Below are 7,243 nucleotides of genomic sequence, written 5' to 3' on the forward strand. Positions count from 1 at the left end.
GTTACTAAGTGGGACATGATCAGAGGACATTGGTACATACCATTGTCCGAAAGAGTGAAGGCACTTTTGGCTCCAGTAACGTCGAATGAATTATATCAATTCAAATGCATGACATTTGCTATGTAAAATGCGCCAGCCACATTCCAAAGGCAAACCAACAGGTCACTGCCACATTACCCATTTGTGCAATTTATATTGATGACCTGGTGTCTTTTAGTTCCACATGGAGAGACTTTTGCAACAGTTGTCACAATTATTCAATTGAATATGTGAGGCAGATTTGGTCATAAACCAGGCTCAGTTTGAATTTGCCAAAGCCAAAGTCAAATTCCTGAACCATGTTACTAAACATGGAAAAAAGGCTTTGTGGGCTGCAAAAATAAAGGTAACCGAGAAATTTCCCATACCATCAACAAAAGGATCGGTACTCCGGATCCTGCGAGTCAATGGATTTATTCGAAAATTCGTACAAAATTTTAACAGTGTGGCTGTTGCACTCAGCGAAATTCTGAAGGAAGGCAAGACGATTCCGTGGAGAGAAGAATGTCAGACTACGTTTGACATCCAGAAAGCTGTGTCACCATCGCCCAAATATTAGCCACACCTAAATACGGAAAGGATTTTCCGCTGTCTAGCTATTCACTTGTTTTCGGTATCGATGTTGTTTACTTACGGGAGGACGACGAGAAGAATGAAAAACCTATCGGGTATTTCACCAGGCAACTGAACTTTCAATAGCAGAAATATTCGACAGGTGATAAGGAGACTTTGAGCTGAGGGTTAGCCTTACAGCATTTCAACATTTCTGTTACTAGTAATGCATCTGAGACAATTGAATAGACTGATGCGAATCCAGTGAATTTTTGGAGAAATGTAAGGATCAAAAAATCCAGACACTTTGGATGGAGCTTTTCGATGCAGCCGCTCAATTTGAAAACTGTGCACGTGGCAGTACGAGAAAACATAATTGCTGACATATTGTCAAGCCTTGGATGACGAATGCAAGTGTTTGCTGGCATGACTAAATACACTGAATTAAAATGTAGTCCCGCATATTTGCTTGGCTGTGGCCAATGTAATGCTTATGTCATAGAGTGTACCAACAATGGAACTTCTCAGGGCGTGTAAAATGAAGTCAGCTTTGGAGATTGAAGTTCCGAGTCTGTTCTGAGTGGTGAGTTGTGGGAATGCTGCTCAGTTAATAATGCTATTCTCCCCTTCGTTATTTTTGTGAGGGGTCATAAAGGAAGATGTACTTCAATGTCTGAACGGGCATTGACAACGTATAATTGATGCAGCCGAAGTCAAAATTCAAAAAAGGCATTCAGTTTTATTTCTAAACCCTGGTACAATGAAAGGGGATATTTTGTTGTTGTGGATTACCTTTAGGTGGGGTCCAAAAAAAAAACAGCTCCATGCTGATATCTCTCTTTCTGATATCACTCTCCTGTAAATTCCTGTGTTTGCACTTATCGTTTTGCTCAGGGGTGTGGTTATAGGATGTCGAAGGAAATGGAAACAGCTTTTTCTTAAGTTATGTTTTCTTGTCCGGTGTATTTTCAAATATGTGTGTTCACTTTTTTTTTAAAGTTTTTTGGTTGTGAATAAATAAATTCTGTTTTGATTTAACTCAAGTGTTTGACAAGATGTGTTGCTCCTGGAATCTGTTGAAATCAACTGGAAAAGTAAGGTTCTGCGTTCCCTTCCAGAAATAATATGTGGGGTCTGGCCAGGTCCAAAGTACTGCATTAATAGTGTAGTGATAAGGCTATGAGGCTGTCATCTCTCTAATCTTTAACATTGGCCAGAATCCAGAGAGTGAGTCTCTGATACCAAGCAAATTGTACCATTTTTGGTTCTCCAACAACAAGCTGTAACATAATTTTAGTGATCTTCGTGGAGAATCCAGGAAAAACGAACAATGTAATATATTTGTCTTAATGTGCGCACTTCATCTGGGATAGGGGACTCTGTTTACAAGGATTAGATGAGATTTGACTAGATTAGATTACTTACAGTGTGGAAACAGGCCATTCGGCCCAATAAGTCCACACCAACCCGCCGAAGCGCAACCTACCTGTACCCATTGCCCTATATTTAACACTGCCCTTAACACTACGGGCAATTTAACATGGCCAATTCAGCTAACAAGCACATTTTTGGACTGTAGGAGGAAACCAGAGCACCCGGAAGAAACCCACGCAGACACGGGGAGAATGTGCAAACTCCACACTGTCAGTTGCCTAAGGCGGGAGAGGGCCCAGGAGAAGAGAACAGGTGCAGTAACCAAAACATGAGGCAGGAAGCTTTGCATAATTCAAGACAACGTGTGGGTTTTCGAAACTGGAATATCGTGATGACCAATATATGGATTGAGATTTTGTTTGAGTGGGAGCTCTGGTGTACCAAAGTAGACAGGTGTGGTGCGTCCATACCAAATGTCCAAGTTCATCTGATTGAAGTTGGTATCCAACCTGTGAAGAGGCGTTTGGATTGATTGTGGAAAACCATCATAGCCTAGATTGTCAGTATGTTCAAATGACCAGTCACTTGTTTATTCATATTGTGGAAGACATCTATTCCTAGACAGTGTTGAGGGATTCAATGACTTGCAATATAGGTCATATCGTGTGGATTTATAATTCTCGTCGCAATCTGAACTATGGAGGCTCCAAAAATAATTGCAAGAATTTTGCAATCCATGTCAGTGTTATGTGCCTCCCATTCTTTCTTTCAATGTTGCCGGGTGTCTTTGTGTGAAAGTTATGGTCTAATGGGACTGTCCAATCTGTCTGATTCATCAATAAAGCAGAAGAAATCTAACGCTGCCTTCGCCAATAAACCATGGGAAAAAGACCATGAATTACTGCGTGTGTCCTTTAAACGTGCCAATGAATTATTTCAGAATGTAAGTTTGTTCTCTGAACTGGTAGGTTTGTTCTCAGACGTTTCGTCACGATGCTACGTAACAACATCAGTGAGCCACTGTGGAGCGCCACAGTGTCCCGTTTAATATTGATGTGTTTTATTCTGGTGTGGTGTTGTGATATCACTTCCAGTTCTTTTACGCAGAGTTTGCTAAATGGGAACTAAATCGATCTGATTGTTCATGGAGTTTTGGTTTGTGTTCTGAACCTGTAGGAATTCCCATGCGTGTCTTTGCTTAGCCTGTCCCAGGATGGATATATTGTGCCAGTCGAAATGGCTGTATTCGTCGTCTGAGGTCCGAATGCGAGTGAGAATTGGTCATGTCTTTTGGTAGCTAGTTATTCCTCGTGCATCCTGGTGATTAGTTTCTCGTCTGATGAAGGACTTTTGCCTGAAACGTCGATTTTCCTGCTCCTTGGATGCTGCCTGACCTGCTTAATGTTTTGCCAGTCTGTCCGGTAAAGTGTTCGTTGCAGTCCCTGCAGTGCATTTGTATGTAAGTAGAAAGCGAGACAGAATACTAGCAATTCATTGGAGGCTCGCTGATGATGTTACCTAGCATGGTAGCAAAACATCTGAGAACAAATCTTACCACTCAGTGAGCAAACTTACATTTTGAACGGCAACGTGAGTCCCTCTACCCTGTCTAGGAATGGATGACTTCTATAATATAAGCGAACAAGTGACAGGTCATTTGAACATTCTGACAGTGTGAACTATGATATTTTTCAGCAGTGAATGCAAACACGACTTCTCAGATTGGATACCCACCACAGTCAAATGAACTTAGATATTTCATACTGATGTCCGCCCAACCTGCCTAATTCTGTACACCACAGCTCCGACTCAAATAAATTCTTCACAAGAATCACAACTTTTTCAGGAATTCGAACTCTTTAAACTGCATGTGAAATGAAACAATAATTACCTTTTTGCGAAAATCTATTTCTTACAGTTTCAACTCAGGCGCGGACAATGCTTTATCAGCAACTTCAAGTTCCAATTTTTTTCATACTCTGTTAGAGTTTTGCTGGCTTGGGGCAATTATGGTCTTTCTATCTGCACCATTCGCTATGTGGTGGCCATGACAATGTCTGATCTACAATTCATTGTTTTTGATGTCGTACTTTAGCAATGTCGTTTCTATTAGTGTCAAAAATGTTTCCTGGACTCATGTTGATAGCTTCATCCATGTTCTGGTCCTCTTGATCATTTACTTTCCTGTCTGGTTCAGTGCTGATTTTAGTTTTGATCGATTTGACGCCATTTGTTTACATCAGATGAAAACTAACTCTTGCACAGTGTAAACTCAATCAGGCTTCTAGCAACAATCGGCATTTTATTTTCTTTGAAGAACATTCCTTACTACTTTCGACTTAAACCTGGAAGGATCAGCAGCACTATTCCATTTTACTGTTATACCAAGTACAGTATTTTAAAGACGGTGGGTGGGCAAGTTTTAAATACTTTGCACTTTTTAACAACATTTTTCCCATTAGCCTTTGTTCTTTTGCTCAACGTTCTGACAGTGATACATGCCCTTGAGGCTATTGAGGTATGGAAGGGACTGAGGGATCAGGGAAAATCAGAGAATGATCCAGAGACAGAGAGCTGATGGAAATTTTTGCTATCATTCTTTGCCATATCCACCAGTTTCATACTTATCTGGTTGGTGTATATTCTATACTTACTTGAAATCGGTTATTCCTTGCTTTCTGCTGCTTTTTCTTTTATATCTCATTGAACATGTCGCTTACATCATGTGGAAGCTAATTTGCTGCACACGTGCATTTACTTCTGTGATGACACAGAAAAAAATCGAGGCCAGTTAAGGTATGGCGTGAAATATCCCGTTGAAAAAAAAACAAATTTATCTGGTTCATAAATTGAAGGAACTGAAAGCCAAAATTAGATACAGTGGATAATGGAATGAGGAGGCCACGTGCGTAATGGACCGAGGAAAAGACAGGGGAGTGACATAAGAATATTTCTGTTCTCACAGGCGACAACTGACCCCGTCCGTGGAGCAAACGAAACAGATTGGAGGAACAAACTCAGCGCAAGGTGCTGTCAACAATGAGCAAGAGTTATCAGAAAGCTGAACAAATTAGCATAACCAAAAGAGGAATTAAACATGCCATAAAATCATTTTGTCCAAGCAATCAGTTCTTACTGAATGAATCAGATCCAACCATAAATGACCACTGAGGACTGCAGATGCTGGAGATCAGAACTGAAAATGTGTTGCTGGAAAAGAGCAGCGCGTCAGGCAGTATCCAAGGAGCAGAAAAATCGACGTTTCGGGCATGAGCCCTTCTTCAGGAACGAGGAAAGTGTGCCAAGCAGACTAAGATAAAAGGTGGGGAGGAGTGATTTGGTGGAGGGGCACTGGAAATGCGATAGGTAGAAGGAGGTTAAGGTGAGGGTGATAAGGTGAGGGTGGTAAGCTGGAGTGGGGTGGGGGCGGAGAGGTCAGGAAGACGATTGCAGGTTTGGAAGGTGGTGCTGAGTTCGAGGGTTGGGACTGAGACAAGGTGAGGGGAGGGAAATGAGGAAACTGGAGAAATCTGAGTTCATCCCTTGTGGTTGGAGGGTTGCTAGGCAGAACATGAGGCGCTCTCCTTCTTCAAAGGCCTCAATTTCCCCCCAGACGTGGTCCACGATGCTCTCGACCGCATCTCCTCCACTTCCCGCTCCTCTGCCCTTGAGCCCCGCACCTCCAATCGCCAACAGGACAGAACCCCACTGGTCCTCACCTACCACCCCACCAACCTCCATATACGTCGAATCATCTGTCGTCATTTCTGCCACCTTCAAACAGACCCTCCAACCAAGTATATATTTCCTTCCCTTCACCATCAGCATTCCGAAAAGACCACTCCCTCCATGACTGCCTCGTCAGATCCACACCCCCCACCAACTCAGCCTCCACTCCCTGCACCTTGCCCTCCTACCACAAGAAATGCAAAGCTTGCGCCCACACCTCCCCCCTTAATTCCCTCCAAGGCCCCAAGGGATCCTGCCAAATTCACCACAAATTCACCTGCACCTCCACACACATCATTTACTGCATCCGCTACACCCGATGTGGCCTCCTCTATATTGGGGAGACAGGCCATCTGCTTGCGGAACTTTTCAGTGAACACCTCTGGGACATCCAGACCAACCAACCCAACCACCCCGTGGCTCAACACTTCAATTCCACCTCCAACTCCAGCATGGACATGCAGGTCCTTGGACTCCTCCATCGCCAGACATAGCAATACGACGGCTGGAGGAAGAGTGCCTCATCTTCCGCCTAGGAACCTTCGAACCACAAGGGATGAACTCAGATTTATCCTGTTTCCTCATTTCGCCTCCACCCACCTTGTCTTAGTCCCAACCATCGAACTCAGCACCACCTTCCTAGCCTGCAATCTTCTTCCTGACATCTCCACCCCCACCCCCTCCGGCCTATCACCCTCACCTTATCCCCCTCACCTTAACCTCCTTCCATCCATCGAATTTCCAACGCCCGTCCCCCACGTCCCTCCTCCCTACCTTTTATCTTAGCCTGCTTGACACACTTTCTTCATTGCTGAAGAAGGGCTCATGCCTAAAACTTCGATTCTCCTGCTCCTTGGATGCTGCCTGACCTGCTACGCTTTTCCAACAACACATTTTCAGTTCAATATTCAACGGAGCCCAAGGTGGGAAACTCCTGTCTACTCTTCCTCACTAAAATCTCTGATACATACATCTGGACAAACGTTTTACAGCGTTTCAGTTAATTAAATTAAATGACATGCTATAACAAAATTCTGAATTTTCATTTAAAATGCAATTTAAGTAATGCATTGATCAATTTGTTCCCATTCACCTCCCGCAGCCTGCCACTATAACTCCCTGGATGTATTCATTTCTTTTAATGATGCAGCTATTCTGTTCGTGAGGGAATTCAAGGGCCAATCAGGCGGTTCTTGGACAGGCGGAATCCAAAACTTGGCATGAGTTTGGATATCACAGATGAGCCAAATTATATTTTGGCTTCATCTAACTCCATCGTTCTCAGCAGGAAATGAGTCTGAATGAATCCTGTTTGCTTGTGGCTTCATGTAGGAGGCTGAGAGGAATTCTAAAAGATACTTACATAATCACCAACAATTATTGGTTCCATCTGTAACACAGGTCCTATACCCATCCCTGCCTCAGCTTATAATTGGTTCGACAGGCATTCATTCCATTGTTAGCTCTGGTGCCTGGTATTCTTGACACCAGTTGAGAAACTCCATCCAATTATTTCTCAAAATTCCTTCCATCCTCCTGATTTGTTTTC

This window comes from Hemiscyllium ocellatum, chromosome 29, assembly GCF_020745735.1.
Source record: "Hemiscyllium ocellatum isolate sHemOce1 chromosome 29, sHemOce1.pat.X.cur, whole genome shotgun sequence".
Taxonomy (NCBI): Eukaryota; Metazoa; Chordata; class Chondrichthyes; order Orectolobiformes; family Hemiscylliidae; genus Hemiscyllium; species Hemiscyllium ocellatum.